This window comes from Hordeum vulgare, chromosome 3H (genome assembly GCF_904849725.1).
Source record: "Hordeum vulgare subsp. vulgare chromosome 3H, MorexV3_pseudomolecules_assembly, whole genome shotgun sequence".
NCBI classification, from domain to species: domain Eukaryota; kingdom Viridiplantae; phylum Streptophyta; class Magnoliopsida; order Poales; family Poaceae; genus Hordeum; species Hordeum vulgare.
Window position 1 is genome coordinate 323,244,215 of NC_058520.1, and position 18,157 is coordinate 323,262,371.

Below are 18,157 nucleotides of genomic sequence, written 5' to 3' on the forward strand. Positions count from 1 at the left end.
GACGTTTTCATCTTGGCTCTCCATGTCATCACTCTATAAACGAAAACAATAACATTTAAGTATGGACTGTGTTGGAATAAGAATAAGGACCAAAGCATTTACCTCTGAGTGTTCTTCTGTGGCCCGAGACTCGCCCACAACGGATGACTCTACTCTGGCGGATTTTCCCTTGGTTTTCTTCTTGGGGGCGGTTTTCATCGGCACCTTCTTGACGGAGGTTTTCGGCTTTCATTTCTAGAAAGGCGAGTTCTTCTGATTAACATAATTAGAACCCGGGTGAGAAACAAGCTCAAGGTTATAAAAAATCAAGACAGACGAGTTGAATTATTTCACCTCTAGACCGGGTTGGAGAGGCAGAACGGCTTTAAACCAATCTTGGAGCAAGTCTCAAGTGGTTCGCCACACAACTTCTTCACAATATTGTCAATGTCTTACTTGTCAAGCATGACGTTGGAGAAGCATTGCGAATGGTTTAAGTCACCGTTGTATTCGCACATTAAGCCATTCCGGCGCCTCAAAGGCATTATCCGCCAGTCCACACAACAGCGGATCAAATCAACGCCGGTAAGTCCGTTGGCATGCAAGGCCCTAATCTTCGCAAAGATATGGGTGACTGAAACTTCTTCCTCATTAGTCAGCTTCTCGGGAAGCTTAAAGTCCATAGGCAGACGTTCTTGCCTAAAGCATGGTAAGGGGTTCTCAGTGGTTGGAATAGTGTTGCGGCAATAAAACTAAGTTTTCCCCCAACCTTTGGGGTGACTGGGCAGAGCAGCAGCCGGGAACCCACATTCTTGTCGTCTCTTAATGTTGACCCCTCCGAGTTCTAGGCAGGGGCCGTCGGCAAACTCAGTTTGCCAGTTCAAATAAAAGAACTTCCTGAACAGGAACACGGTAGGCTCCATTTGCAAGTAGGCTTCACAGAATACTTGGAATTGGCAGAGGTTGCTGATGGAGTTTGGGCCTAAGTCTTGGGGATGGAGATTGAAAAAGTGCTGGGCGTCTCTAAAGAATTTTGAGCGGGGCGGTGGGAAGCCCCGCTCGATGTGGTCAGTAAAAACCACCACGTCCCCACAGGCGGGTTGTGGACGTCGCTCTCCTAAGGCGGGTCGCAAGCCGATTGCTTCCTTTGGTGCTAGAGTTCCCACCTTTACAAAATCCTCAAGTACGGTGTCGTTGATCTTCGATGGCAACCAATTACTTTTGGAGATGGTGCCCATGGCCTCAAACTCAAGGGACGGGGACAGAAATCTGCATAAAGGCGATTGGCGGGTCGTAAGGATCTACAGAGTATTAACTCGCCACCAAGTGGCTGGGGAGACATCTAAACAACAGTTATGACTCGCCGCAACCTAAGGATGGATTACATTTTAAATTTCCCTTTGAAAGTTTCCTGGATCAGAGACAAACACATTTTCAACATGGTGCCAGAAATTATGGATCTACGGGTGGCTCTAAAAGAAAAATAATTTGCAATTTCAAGAACATTGTGTCGGGACCATGACTTACGAGTCGAGATCACCGAATGAATGTGCTCAGTGTTCCCAGAGATCAATGCTCACCGAACCCACAAATTCAGTATTTGGATGTAAGAGTATTACATCCAAATACTTAATTAGTACATCAAGTGACTGAATGGTCGAGTTCACAAGGTACCAGTCACACGGATACAACTAGAAACGGAAATCTTAGGACTAAGCGGATACCCATGCCATCAGCCTACACCAACAAGCATTCTGACTGGGATGCGTCTTAGTTCGCATGGGCTTCTCCGAAGACGTACTCTTCTCCAAACTCCGGTCCTTCCATGTCTTGTCGATAATATAACCAGTGGCAAGCCAATGAGTACTTTTGAATGTACTCGCAAATATCCCATGATATGAACAATGCAAATGAAGGATAACAATAATATGCATCTTGGTAGACAACAACTTGGTTGTAATAAACATGATTATGGATGTGCAACATAAGCTAAATGTTATTTGAAGAACAGGTTACAGATATCAATATATCTGTCGAAGGCTGAACACTCCAGGTTCACCCTATATGCCAAGTCACCAAACTTTGTCATATTAACTCTTTCATATAAACTCCATTTACCACACACTCACACACACGTGGTTTATGCGGACACGACCGGACGTAGTTTAAGCAGGATTACCCAACTGTCCTTGACCGTGAACATGGCTATTGGAATAGTTTTACACTCTATAGAGGTACTATGCTGGACCCACGAGATCCGGGAAACTTCCGTGTCATCCACGACTCGCGGTATATAACATACCCGAGGTAAGTACACGATCAATGCCTTTTCCCTGACGATACTAGACAAAGAGGTCCACTCGATTGGTACCCAGCCCACATGTTGTACGTCTTACGAGCATCGACTCTGGATAGTATCAACCATGCGGGGACCAATGGTGTGCCTGTAACACGTAAAAATGGCATAGTCGCCCTACTTGGCACGACCCCATCATGAGAGTGACCACACATTACTCCCGCCACTAGTAATGTGGCTCTTTGCTAGCACTGACCAGAGTAATCAACAAAGCCCCGTCCCATAAAGGGGTAACATGGTTGTACATGTAAGGTTGGGACGGTCGACAATTCATAAATCAAATCCCATTTCCGAAACCATACACACACAAATACCTGGTGCACCACTTCTCCGAAAGAGGCCACCTAACTCATCATCACCTTCGGGAATTAGTGGCACCCGACGGGGTTTTCATAAATCTTTGATTTGTACCAACAATATGCTAATGCTACTGCTATTCTAGCTTTACTTGTCAACATGATATAAGCGTGATCCTCATGGGTGGTATGGTCATATGCAACGGAAATATTTTCTACACTAGCATGCAATATATCATATGCTCAGTCATGGTCAAAGGGTTGCTTGCCTTGGTCAGCTAGGTATCTGGGGTCTTCGAGGTCTTCCGCTCTGACTCCTTCGTCACACAGGTTTTTTATCGTCGTATTAAGATAAAAATAATAAGTAGCTCACTCCAAAACAGATCACAAAGTCACTTCAAAAATGTTGGTTATTTTTGATAAATCCAGGTTGTTATTTTAAAAATATTTGCTTCTTGTTTTAGAGAAAGAGTATTTTTAAAATCAACTTAGCAGAAGCAAAACTATTCCAATATAATCCTTTTTATTATTATAAAATAGAATAGTTGCTGCAAAAATTCAACCAATGGTTCTCTTAAATACTACACATTTTTAGAAGAATAACGGTGGAAATTATATTTTTACACTGTTTAATTTTTTTTATAAAAATCATTTAAACTCAGGTTTAAAATAAAAAGAAAAAGGCTACAGACCCTGGCCTTGCTTGGCCTGGGACTGGGCCGGCCCAAAGGCCAGCCAAACAGCCTGCCTAGACGCGCGCCCTGTCGGGTTTGAACCTGACGCATAGGCCCTTCCGGTCAGTGGCTGCTGGCAGCGAGGGAGAGAGAGATGGGCCACCGATAGGTGGGGCACACATGTCGGGGTCGTCTTCTACCTTTGGCCAGAGAGGAGGAGGAGCACACCGGCGTGGCTACCGACGTCCTCGGGCCTTAAAGACGACGGGAATAGGTCCGGCTCATCGTCGCCTATCTGATGATGCTTGAGATGACGACGGAGGGGCTCAGGTTCACAGGCAACGAGGAAGCCTCGGCGGAGGGGTTTCTAGTGAAGGTGGAGGTGGTAGCTAGGGGCACGGATTTGCTCGGGGAAGAGAGGGGAAAGCTTCCTGAGGTCATGGGGAGTGGTTTGGTAGGCAGAGGGACGCGAGAGCCGACGTGTAGCCAGAGATCGACCGGAGCTCCGAGGCGGGGCCTCGGTCAATCTCGAGAACCGGGGCTCTCCTAGCTTACTGGGTGGCTAGGGGGTGATTGAGGTTGCTGCGAAGAGGAATGGGGGGTGTTGGAGCGAGGGGAGAGGCTATAAATAGACCCGCGACGGTGAGCCGACTCGGGACCACCAGTGATTCACCATGGCATGCGTGGGGGTGCAGAGAGGAGCTGGGGTCGAAACCACGGTCTCACGACGTGGTTTTGGACTGCCAGGACTCACTGCGAGGGAGGGAGAAAGAGGATAGGCGAGCTACCATGGCCGCGCATTTCTGGCCGGTTCTGCTGCGTGCGGGCACGCGTCGCACCAACTCTTAGCGCGGGAGAGAAGGGGCCCTGATTGTCGGCTAATGCAGAGGGGTTTTTGGGGGAGAGGATGGAATCATCGGGGAGGCTGGAACTGGCCGAGAGCGTCGCCCCCACCTTGGTGGCTCTCTATAGCACGCCCAGAGCACAGGTTTGGCATGCCATGGCATGCTGGCGCGCTCTGGGGTGCCTCGGACACGTCTCTTGTGTCCTGGGCACTGGCTGGGAGATGCCTAGCCGTTGGAGACCCGTGGGAGCTTCGGCTGGTCAAGGGGGACAGGGAAAACAGGTGCTGTCAACCTTGAGAGGAAGCTTAGATTGGGTTTTTTCACATCTCTACTTTGAACCAGAGAGAGGCCAGTTGACTGGGGCTTGGCGTTGATGCTAGCCACCTAATCTGAGAGTTTGGGAGAAAGGGTGGGGTTTAACTAAGGTTAGGAGGGGTTTTGCCCATCTGTCAGAAGGTGCTCGAGAGTGGTTTGGGGTGGTTGCACCCCACCACTAGCTCTACAACTTAACAGGATTCGGTTCGGTGCTAAAACAAGGGGCTTCACCAAGTTTGGGCTCCATTGGAATAAGTTTAGATTTGTAAACTTGAAAACAACACCAAATGACCAGATTTGTTCCTTCCAAAGAGAGTGTGGGCAAATTAAGTCCCACAAATCCCATTTTTGGCATGGATCCCTCATTTGAGGAATTAGGCACTCCTGCAAATTTTCAACTCCATTGGACAAACTTTGCTATGTAGAGTTGCCCTAACTTCAATTTGGACAGAAGGGATTTCGCAATTATTTGGTGCCCTTAATCATCTTGGATCAGGGTGAAATTTTATATGGACACCAAATATGGCTTAGGGATACCACCGGAATTTTCTAGGAATTTATTGAGAATATTTCCTTTGGAAATATTTCAAAAGGTCAAAACAGACAGAAAGGGTTTTCGGGGTTTTAATGAAATAATAATAATATAAATAGTGGTCGAAAATCTTATGTATGGAAAATATATGTCCTTTTAATCACCTCCAAATTTTCTCAGATTTTTCTAAGGTAGAAAAGTATTTTTCCATATTGGAATAACATTTCTGGCCTCGGAAATAGACATGCAATGAAATTAGAAAAATAATTCATAAAGTAATTATTATATGGTTTTGGTGCTCTAAAATGGTGCTAGAACCAGATCACCAACTTTGGGTAAGAACACTCCTTGCCATCAAGGACTTGTAGTGCAACCCAAAGCAGGGTTTTGCTTTAACCAGAAATAATAAAAAGGTTTTGAAATAATTAAGTAATGAGAAATGTGGTTTTTAATATCACATGATCAAGCATACAAGAATACAATGACAATCATGGCACTCACAATATAAGTTTTGAATTTTTTTAATAAACTCAGATTTTTGAATTACAGAAAAAGTGGTAGTGAAAACAGGGTGTGACAGACCTATCCCCCTTATAAGAATCTCGTCCCCGAGATTCCTAAGCTAGGTGCTAAAAAGGTATGGAAACTCAGATCGGAGATAGTCTTCACACTCCCATGTTTCTTCTGCTTCGGTGTGGTTGCTCCACTGAACCTTGGAATACTTGATGGTGTTGCTTCTGTTGCAACGCTCTCCTTCATCCAGGATATGGATCGGCTTCTCGCGGTAAGTGTGGTCTGGCTGAAGGTCGACGGCCTGGTGGTCAATGTCCTTGTAAAGATCAGGACGGTTTGGCGCTTCAAGACACTTCTGAAGTTGTGACACGTGGAAGATGTTCTCCACACCCGAATGTTCCGGAGGTAGCCCCAACTGGTAAGCAACTTCTCCACGCCTTGTCATGATATTAAAAGGCCCAATGAACCTTGGACCAAGTTTCCCTTTAACGTGGAAGCACTTGGTTCCTTAAGAGGTGTGACACGGAGGTACACCTGGTCTCTGGGAACGAACTCCACTTTTCTACGGTCAGAATCCGCATAGCTCTTCTATCGCAACTTGGCTGCCTTCAAGTTTTCTCGAACAAGCTGCACCTTATCTTCTGCTTCTTGCAGAACTCCCGGCCCCAAAATCAACCCTTCCCGAGTTTCGGACCAATTGAGCGGGGTGCGGCACTTTCGTCCGTATAACACTTCAAATGGGGCCATTTGGAGACTAGACTGGTAGCTGCTGTTGTATGAGAACTTAGCGAATGGTAGACAATCTTCCCATTTGGCACCATGCGCCAAGAGATAAGCATGGAGCATATCTTCGAGTATCTGGTTTACACTCTCCGTCTGTCCGCCCGTCTGCGGGTGGAAAGTGGTGCTGAAAGAGAGCTTGGTTCCGAGGGCTTCTTGGAACTTCTTCCAGAATCTTGAGGTGAACTGCATGCCTCGGTCAGACACAATCTCCTTGGGAACTTCGTGAAGGCTCACAATACGCTCAATGTAGAGGCTAGCCAACTTGTCGCCCCCAAAGGTGGTGTTGACCGGAATGAAGTGAGATACCTTGGTCAGATGGTCGACGATGACCCATATAGAGTCATGGCCTCTGTTAGACCTTGGTAGGCCGGTAACAAAGTCCATGCCTACTTTTTCCTACTTCCATTCTGGCACTTGGAGAGGTTGTAGCAGTCCAGCAGGTCGCTGATGCTCAGCCTTGACACGCTGGCACACATTGCACTTGGCAACATATGAGGCTATTTCCCTCTTCATGCCATGCCACCAGAATCTTTCTCGGAGATCTTGATACATCTTGGTACCACCGGTGGTGAATAGAGTAGGGTGTGTCATGTGCTTCCTGCAGGATCAAGTCCTTAAGTTCTGCCTTGTTGGGTACGCATAAACGTTTCCCAAACCACACTACTCCTTGATCATCCACTTAGAATTCTGGGGCCTTGCCTTCTTGGATCTTCTTCTTGATGCCTTCAATGCTCTTGTGCCCCTTATGGGCCTCCTTGGTATCATCAGGCAGCGTTGGTTTCACTTCGAGGTTAGCTAGGAATCCTGATTCCACTAGCTCCAACCCTAAGTTCTCCATTTTTTCATATAAGGCGGGTAGCCTTTCCTTGAGCATAACGTTCAAGGTGTTGGTCTTCCTGCTTAAGGCATCAGCCACTACATTGGCCTTACCGAGGTGATATTGATTGTTGAGATCGTAGTCTTTGATAAACTCCAACCATCTTCATTGCCTCATATTCAATTCCCTTTGAGTGAAGATATACTTCAGACTTTTGTGGTTGGTGAATATTTCACATCCCTTCCCCAGAAGGTAATGTCGCCATGTCTTTAGAGCATGCGCTACTGCTGCCAATTCGAGATCATGGGTGGCATAATTCTCCTCATGCGGGCGTAGTTGCCGTGACAAATATGTCACTACCCTACTGTCTTGCATTAGGACTCCACCGAACCCGGTTCTGGAGGCATCACAATATATCACAAACTCCTCGCTGATATGTGGTGTAGCCAAAACCAGGGAGGTAGTCAATCTATTCTTCAACTCCTGGAAGCTTGCTTCACACTCCCGCGTCCATTCGAACATCTTGACTTTCTTCAAGAGCTGAGTCATGGGTCGAGCGATGCGGGAGAATCCTTCTACGAACTTGCGGTAGTATCCCGTGAGCCTGAGGAAGCTCCTGACTTCCTTCACATCGATTGGCGACTCCCAGTTGGTTACCGTAGTAATCTTAGAGGCATCGATTGCCAATCCACTTATTGTCATGGTATGACCCAAGAATCCAACTTCGTTCAGCCAGAATTGGCATCTGCGGAATTTGGCATAAAGTTGGTGCTCTCAAAGCTTCTCCAATACTAACCACCAGTGTTGCTCATGCTCTTCTTCGGACTTGGAGAAGCTTAATATGTGATCAATAAATATGACGACAAACTTATCCAGGTATTCCATGAAGACCTTGTTCATGAGGTACATGAAGTAAGCTGGGGCCTTAGTCAACCCGAAAGACATGACAGTGCATGCGTATAGACCGTACGAAGTCACGAACGCAGTCTTGTGTATGTCCTCAGGTCGGATCTTCAGTTGGTAGTATCCAGATCGGATATCGATCTTGGAGAATACCTTGGCTCCATTTAACTGGTCGAACAAATCTTCAATCTTGGGGAGTGGGTACTTGTTCTTGATCGTGACTTCATTGAGAGAATGGTAATCGATGCAGAGTCTGATAGTTCCATCCTTCTTAGACATGAACAGAACAGGTGATCCGCAAGGTGATGCACTCAGATGAATGAACCCTTTTCTGAGTTGCTCATCCAGCTGCTTCTTCAGCTCTGCTAGCTCTTCAAATCCCATCCTATAAGGCTCCTTATAGATAGGCCTTGATCCGGGCATGAGATCAATGATGAACTCGATGTCTCGGTCGGGAGGCATCCCTGGTAGCTCATCAGGAACGATGTCCGAGTACTCATAGACTATCGGCACTCGGTCTTGTTCTTCTCCTGATAGGCTGTTAACCCGCGGTACACGAGTGGTTACTGGCTCAGAGACATACTTGACTTTGACCCCTTGGTCGCTCTTCATGGTAATAGCCATGTTGGCACAGTCGAAGATACTCTCGTGTTTGGCCAACCAATCCATGCCGAGAATTACTTCTAGGCCTTGCGACTTAATGACGATGAGATCTGCTGAGAAGCTTATCCCATTGATAACGATCGCGACTTTCCTACACCCTAGGTTGGTCCTTAACACTGCTCCCGAGGATTGTATTTCCATTTGCCTGTTAAGCAGGGTAGGCTTTAAACCACATTTTTCCACAAATCTTTGCGTGATAAAAGAAATCAAAGCACCACAATCAAACAATATTGTTGCTGGGGTTGAGTTGACGAGGAACGTAGCCAAAATGCAGTCTGGGTCTTTCCGTGCCTCTTCTGCGGAGATATGATTGATCCGCCACCTGCTGTGATACTGGTGGTTGCGGGGAGCTTGATTCCTGCCTGGTGCTCCTTGGCATTGGTTTGGCACATTGGGGCGCGGTGCGTCGGGCTTCTTGTTGGGACACTGCCTGGAATAGTGTCATGTCTGTCCACATCCAAAACAGGTAACTTGTGCTGGAAGGTTGGTCGTGACTCCACTGTTGTTCGGTGTGTTGAATATTGGCTTGGTGTTGACTTGCTGCTGAGTTGGTAGTTTTGGCGAAATGTTGGAGACTTGTAATACTGCTACTGGTAACTGGGTCTTGCGGGAGCTTTCTACCATGGGCGTGGCTTCGGATTACTAGGTCCTCCACTACCCATCAGCTTGTGCTTACGGGTTTCGTCCATTGCACGACGCTTATCCTCCAACATAAGGGCCTTGTTAACGAGATCACTAAAGGTCCGACATTCACAAACAACCAGTTGATACAGGAGTGACTGCTGGAGTCCTTCCATAAAGCGTTCCACTTTAGCGGCCTCAGTGTTGACATCCTCTGGTGCATATTTTGACAAGAGGTTGAACTTCTTCAAATATTCCTTGATGGATCCACTGCCTTGCCTTAAAGCTCGGAATTTACGCGTCTTAATGGTCATCATTTCGGGCGGAATGGGAGCAGCGCGGAATCCCTCCTTGAACACATTCCAAGTTATGACCTGCCCAGCTCGCATGATCTGGAATCCATCCTACCAAGCTTTCGCTGTGCCCCCGAGACAGTGAGAAGCATAGAGGACTTTCTCATGATCAATAGTGCATTTGACCAGCGTGAGGAGGTCTTCGATAGTACGAATCCAGTCATCGGCATCCAATGGTTCGGTTGTCTCTGTGAATATGGGTGGCGTAGTCCGCATGAACTCAGAGAGAGTAGAGCGACCATTGCCATTCCTGTTCTGCTGCGGGTTGTTCACCATGACTTGAGCCAGCTGCTGAATAGCGGCATTATTGGCTTGACGTTCCTCGTGAAGAGCTTCAAGGAACTAAGCCATAGTCAAGCTTTCGGGAGGAGGCGGTGGTGGTGGAACATCGTCTTGCTGTTGCTCGTGGTGATTTCCAGCTTGAGCGTGCCCTCCGGTTCCCTGCTGCTAACCTGAAGAGGCAGAGTCGAGGTTGCCGAAGGTGCTGGTGCGAGTTGCAATCACCATCCTGTCAGGGGAGTAGATAGGTCAATTTGTTGAACTGGCCAGATTCATAAGGGAGGATGCTCTAGTAAAGGGGTCTAATGCTGTGGTGGTGTGAGATTTTTAAGCCAAAGATTTTTGGAAAAGACTAATGCATTAGATTAAATCAAGCGATATAGTCACTTACAAGCTGCCTAAGGCAGAATGCGACTTGCATCCGACATGCTCACAACATCGCGGTCCGCATGAACCAATACATAATCGCACTACGATTGGGAAATCTCCTAACTGCCTAAGTCGTAATCCTATGAGGCTGACTGCTCGGTTTCGTAGGCGGGTTCTGTCGGGTCTTCGTCTTCGTCTTCATCAGTACTTTCCTCCTTCAGAGGGGTGGGAGAAGGAAGCAGTCCATCACGGTGTCTCTTGGTTGGCGAGGCAGCGAAGAGTTCAGTGTACTCTTCCGCTGTCAGGCGACGACTCTGAATAGGAGTGGCCTGCAGCAGTGGTACTCCTCCTTGGATAGCAACGGTTGATCGTCCTTTGGGTGCTCCTTCCTTCTTCACCTTGCGGGTCTTCATATTCTCCATGCGGAGCAGATCGTTGACTTGGTGCAGTTCTTGGCGAATCTTTGTTGAGTACTTGATCAAAGGTGCATCAAAGTGTCGGAAGAGAGGCTGAAGTAGGTGTGAAACCTTAGTGGTGTCCCATCCTCTGAAGATGGGTTGAATGTACAACTCCCGTCTATCCCATCCTTAATAAAAGGTAGGTGACGAGTAGCTGGCTCGTTAGCCATCTCGGGAAGGATGTCGCGGAGACGCACGAGCGCCTCTCGTGCGGCTGTCTCCACTACCATCATCAAATCCTTCATTTGTGGTCCTTCGAAGAACCAACTAGTCGGGGAGTCTTTAGCCTTCACTATCACATCCACGTGATATTCCTTGGTGTCGGTGTTGACCCAGTGCTCGTGGTAGAGGAAGATGGGCGTGCGGCATACTTCGCACTTCTCAAGGCTATCACCCAAAAGTAGGGGAAAGCCCGTCTCGAGAAGCATCTCAGGTACGAAGGCCATCTACAAGATGTAGGAGAGAAGGTTAGAAAGTTTTTAGTGATGCACAATCTCAGGTTAAGGTCTAGGTGCACTAATCGTCTCGGCTATCGTCCATGGTACCTAAGGCTTCCTATAGTCAGGATGGCTCTCATACCAGCTATGTGGGGACCTCGACTTATGAGTCGAGATCGCCGAATGAACGTGCTCAGTGATCCCAGAGATCAATGCTCACCGAACACACAGATACTGAATGATAAGAGTCTGACATCCAAATAATGAATTATTACATCACATGACCGAATGTTCGAGTTCACAAGGTAGGGCCTATAAGGCCAGTCACACGGATACAACTGGGAGAGGAAATCAAAGGGATAACCGGGTGACCATGCCATCAGCCTACACTAACATGCATTCTGACTGGGAAGCGTCCTAGTTCGCAGGGGCGTCTCCGAAGACGTACTCTTCTCCAAACTCCGGTCCTTCCATGTCTGGTCAATAATATAACCAGTGGCAAGCCAATGAGTACTTTTGAATGTACTCGCAAACAGCCCATGATATGAACAATGCAAGTTAAGGATAACAATAATATGCATCTTGGTAGACAACAACTTGGTTGTAATAAACATGATCATGCATGTGCAACATAAGCTATATGTTATTTGACGAACATGTTACAGATATCAATATATCTGTCGAGGGATGAACACTCCGGGTTCACCCTATATGCCAAGTCACCAAACTTGGTCATATCAACTCTTCCATATAAACTCCATTTACCACACTCACACACACATGGTTTATGCGGAAACGACTGGACGTAGTTTAAGCTGGATTACCAAACCGTCCTTGACCGCGGACATGGCTATTCGAATAGTTTTACACTCTACAGAGGTAGTACGCTGGACCCACAAGATTCGGGAAACTTCCGTGTCATCTACGACTCGCGGTATATAACATACCCGAGGTAAGTACCCGATCAATGCCTTTTCCCTAACGATACTAGATAAAGAGGTCCACTCGATTGGTACCCAGCCCACATGTTGTACGTCTTACGAGCATCCACTCTGGATAGTATCAACCATGCGGGGACCAACGGTGTGCCTGGAACACGTAAAAACAACATAGTCGCCCTACCTGGCACGACCCCTTCACGAGAGTGACCACACATCACTCCCGCCACTAGTAATGTGGCTCTTTGCTAGCACCGACCAGAGTAATCAGCAAAGCCCCGTGCCATAAAGGCGTAATGTGGTCGTACATGTAAGGTTGGGACGGTTGACACATCATAAATCTAATCCCATTTCCAAAACCATACACACACAAATACCCGGTGCACCACTTCTCCGAGAGTGGCCACCTAACTCATCGTCACCCTCGGGCATTACTGGCACCCGATGGGGTTTTCATAAACCTTTGATTTGTACCAACAAAATGCTCATGCTACTGCTATTCTAGATTTACTTGTCAACATGATATTAGCGTGATCCTCATGGGTGGTAGGATCATGCTCAAAATGCTAGTGCTCCGGAGGAGCCTTCAGTAACATCACTTCAATGTTTTACCGGTACTTATGATCATATGAAACAGAAATATTTGCTACTCAAGCATGCAATATATCATATGCTCAGTCATGGTCAAAGGGTTGCTTGCCTTGGTCAGCTAGGTATCCGGGGTCTTCGAGGTCTTCTGCTCCGACTCGTTCATCAGACGGGTTTTCTATCGTCGTATAAAGATAAAAATAATAAGTAGTTCACTCCAAAACAGATCACAAAGTAACTTTAAAAATGTCGGTTATTTATGATAATCCAGGTTGTTATTTTAAAAATATTTGCTTCTGGTTTTAGAGAAAGAATATTTTTAAAATCAACTCTGCAGAAGCAAAACTATTCCAATTTAATCCTTTTTATTATTGTAAAACAGAATAGTTGCTGCAAAAATTCAACCAATCATTCTCTTAAATACTACACATTTTTAGAAGAATAACAGTGGAAAAATTATATCTTTACACTGGTTAAATCTTTTTATAAAAATCAGTTAAACTCAGGTTTAAAACAAAAAAAAAGGCTACAGACCCTGGCCTGGCTTGGCCTGGGACTGGGCCAGACCAAAGGCCAGCCAAACAGCCTGCCCAAGCGCGCGCGCCGTCAGGTTTGAACCTGACGCGCGGGCCCCTACAGTCAGTGGTTGCGGGCAGCGAGGGAGAGAGAGATGTGCCACTAACACGTGGGGCACACGTGTCGGGGTCGTCTCCTACCTTTGGCCAGTGAGGAGGAGGAGCACGCCGGCGTGGCTACCGACGTCCTCGGGCCCTAACGACGACGGGAATGGGTCTGGCTCGTCGTCTCCTACCTAATGATGGTCGAGATGACGGTGGAGGGGCTCAGGTTCCCCGGAGATGAGGAAGCCGATGCGGAGGGGTTTCAGGCGAAGGTGGAGGTGGTAGCTAGGGGCACGGAATTGCTCGGGGAAGGGAGGGGCAAGCTTCCTGAGGTCACGGGGAGTGGTTTGGTGGGCAGAGGGACGCGAGAGCCGGCATGTAGCCAGAGATCGACCGGAGCTCCGAGGCGGAGGGGCCTCAGTAGATCTCGAGCACGGGGGCTCTGCTGGCTTACTAGGGTGGCTAGGGGTGACTGAGGTTGTTGCAAAGAGGAATGAGGGGTGCTGGAGCGAGGGGAGAGGCTATAAATAGGCCCGCGGCGGTGAGCCGACTCAGGAGCGCTGGTGATTCACCATGGCGCGCATGGGTGTGCAGAGAGGAGCTCGGGTCGAAACCACGATCTCAGGACGTGGTTTTGGACTGCCAGGACTCACTTCGAGGGAGGGTGGGAGAGGAGAGGCGAGCTACCGTGGCCGCGCATCTCTGGCCGGTTTTGCTGCGCGTGGGCAGGCATCGCACCAGCTCTTAGCGCGGGAGAGAAGGGCCCCTGATGGTCGCCGGATATAGAGGAGTTGTCGGGGGAGAGAATGGACACATCGGGGAGGCTGGAATTGGCCGAGAGCGTCGCCCGCACCTCAGTGGCTCTCTGTAGCCCGCCCAGAGTGCAGCTTTGGCATGCCATGGCATGCTGGCACGCTCTGGGGTGCCTTGGACATGTCTAGCGTGTCCTGGGTACTGGCTGGGAGATGCCTAGCCATTGGAGACCCATGGAAGCTTCGTTTGGTCAAGGGGGACAGGGAAAACAGGTGATGTCAGGTTTGAGCTGAAGCTCAAATTTGGGTTTTTGGCATTAGTACTTTGAACGCGAGAGGGGCCAGTTGACTGGGCTTGGCATTGATGCTAGCCACCTAATTTGAGAGTTTGGGAGAAAGGGTTGGGGTTTAGCTAAGGTTAGGCTGGGGTTTACCCATCTGTCAGAAGGTGCTCGACAGTGGTTTGGGGTGGTTGCAACCCACCACTGGGTGTGCAACTTAACAGGATTGGGTTTGGTGCTAAAACAAGGGGTTTCACCAAGTTTGAGCTCCATTGGACAAGTTTAGCTTCGTAAACTTGAAAACAACACCAAATGACCAGATGTGTTACTTCCAAAGAGAGCGTGGGCAAATTAAGTCCCACAATTCCCATTTTTCGCATGGAGCCCTCATTTGAGGTATTAGGCACTCGTGCAAAGTTTCAACTCCATTGGACAAACTTTGCTATGTAGAGTTGCCCTAACTTCAATGTGGACAAAAGGGATTTCGCAATTATTTGGTGCCCTTAATCATCTTGGATCAGGGTGAAATTTTATATGGACACCAAATATGGCTTAGGGATACGACTCGAATTTGCTAGGAATTTATTGAGAATATTTCCTTTGGAAATATTTCAAAAGGTCAAAACAGACAGGAAGGGTTTTCAGGGTTTTACTCAAATAATAATAATATAAATAGGGGTTGAAAATATTATGTATGGAAAGTATATCTGCTTCTGATCACCTTCAAATTTTCTCATATTTTTCTAAGGCAGATAAGTATTTTTCCATATAGGAATAGCATATCTTGCCTCAGAAATAGACATGCAATTAAATTAGAAAAATAATTCATAAAATAATTATTATATGGTTTTGGTGCTCTAAAATGGTGCTAGAACCAGATCACCAACTTTGGGTAAGAACACTCCTTGCCATCAACGACTTGTAGTGCAACCCAAAGCAGGGTTTTGCTTTAACCTGAAATAATAAAAAGGGTTTTGAAATAATTAAGTAATGAGAAATGTGGTTTTTAATATCACATCATCAAGCATACAAGCATACAATGACAATCATGGCACTCACAACATTAGTTTTGAAAAGTTTTAATAATCTCAGATTTTTGAATTACAGAAAAAGTGGTAGTGAAAACAAGGTGTGACACACTCACGATATAGGAGCAATGTAAAATCCGTGAGGTGGTTTTGCAAAGAAATAAAGGGAGTAACAGATCTGCTGCAAGGTATTGATGGATCTACCGTGATCCTTTACTAAATTACGGGATTCAAGTAATGCCTATGAGGTTAATGGCACGATGGACGGATGCTTGAAGAACTCCGGCGCCGCCCTAAGAACAGGGGTGATTTGCGAACCAGATCTACGAGGGAGAAGAAACTCACCTCATCAGTGCAGATGTTGGCGGAGGTAGCCCGCTGAGATACAAGCCGAGTATCGCGCCTGACCGATTCGGGAAGCTGCAGATCCGAAGTGGAAGCTCTACGATGGCGGAGCGTTCGTAGCATGAGCTCGAGAAGGAAGAAGAAGTGGAGCGACGATGTGGACGAACGTGATGGACCCCCCCCCCCACGACTATTTAAAGACGCGAGGCTGAAACTGAAACGGTAATCGCGGGAGGCAAGGAGGCGCATTAAAAATCAGAAATGGTGGCGCCTGGATTTTATGGTTGACGGGATAAGTCAAAAGATATGTTGAGATGACGTCACTAAGATGCCTGAAATGATGGGGCATATGACATCATCCATAAGTGAAATGGTGATTTAGACGGAGCATGAAGATTGCTGGCTTGTCACTTTTTTAAGAAGCCAAGTCAGAGATTCCATGTGAGTCGCCATGGTCAAGAATAAAGGCTTATTGGCATGAATAAATTCAAGTCAATATGGGGTCTAATGTTGGGGATATTACCCGCAGTATGACCCGCACTATTGGACCGGGTCAGGTTCATGGCGACTCAACATTTATGATTTAAAGATGGGCTTAGACCCAAGATGTGGAAGGCGTGACGTGATCTCCAGCAAAGAGCCGGCCGAGCCCGTGGGCCCAGATGGAGACTCCTGGCCCAAGAATTGGAAGACTCGGTGGGTAGTTTCCTTGCTTGAGAAACACGACGGTTTAGAGATATGTCAGGTCAAGGCTTATGATGTGGCCTGGACTCTTGTAAACCTAGGGCCCCGACCTATATATAAAGGCGAGTCTGTAGGATAGATTGACAAGTTACAATCCATCGAGAGCTAGGTCAGGCGAGTTATGCACACTTGTAATCAATTCCACCATCAATATACACAAAGCAGGACGTAAGCTTTTACCTCCATCGGAGGGGCCGAACCTAGGTACACAGATTGAACACAAGAGATGAACTAGGGTTTGAGAGGAGTTGGTGTTGTTGAAGATGTTGACGAAGATAGCCCTCCCCAAAATGGGATAGTTGTCGGTGATGATGATGACGATGGTTTCCCCCTCCGGGAGGGAAGTTCCCCCGACAGAATCGCTCCGCCGGAGGGCACAAGTGCTCCTGCCCAAGTTCCGTCTCGAGACGGCGGTCCTTCATCCTAAAAGTCATCTACTCCTTTTTTCTAGGTCAAAATGACTTATATACCAGAAAAGAGGAACCGACGGTGGGCCTGGGTGAGCACACCCCACCGGGCACGCCTGGACTCCCACGCTCGCCCAGGTGGGTTGTGCCCACCTGGTGGGGCCCCTCTGGTACTTATTTGCTCCAATATACCTCAAATATTCCATAATTATCCCCCTTTGTGTATACATTGCATATTTTGAGGGAAAAGGCATTAGAATTACTCCAAGACGCATTATTATTCAATAAAACAACATAAATAACAGTAGGTAAACATGATGCAAAATGGACGTATCAACTCCCCCAAGCTTAGACCTCGCTTGTCCTCAAGTGAAAACCAAAATAGAGAAAGATGTCCACATGCTTAGAGAGAGAGAGGTGTCGATAAAAACAAAATACGGACATAGCAGCATGATGTAACTTATTATAACAGCAACAAACTTAAACATAATTTTTTTATCATTGAACTTTTATCATAGGCTTCTCATGAACAAGTGACAATTCATCACAACATCGAAGTATAAAGCATAAACTCTATTGGAAACCAACAAACTATGTTCTGAGTCAACTTTGCAACTACAATTCATTATCTTTTCAGGAAGGGTCACATATTGGAGCCTTTAGGCCAGTCCACATACTCAACCATCATTTAGTCTTCTATTATTCCTAACACTCACCGTGTACACATGAGCAAAACATTTCAACCACACACATAGAAAGATAGGGCCTTATAGTTTCGCCTCCCAACGAATTCACCTCAAGGGTGATGTCAACAATAATAACTCATGCTACCCCTATTCAACTGGATATATGTGTCTAGATCTTTGCTCACCACATGATTCTTTCCAAAGGAGAAAATAAAAAGGAATACAGAGAAAAAGTTTGACTCTTGCATGAAAGTAAATACATAAAAGTAAAAGATAGGCCCTTCGCAGAGGGAAGCAGAGGTTTGCGCTTTTTGTTTGTAACCCATTAGTGCCCGAGAACATCACGTTATATTGCCCGTTGTGATGACAATCTTTATTATGCAATATGTCACTTTTATTCTTCACCATCACAAGTTCGTACAACGCTCAATTTTACCTTACACTAAATGATCTTACACTTTTAGAAGCAATTTTTATTGCACTTTTTGCACCGATGACAACTTACTTGAAGGATCTTACTCAATCCATAGGTAGGTATGGTGGACTCTCAAACAAGATTTTGGTTTAAGGGTTTT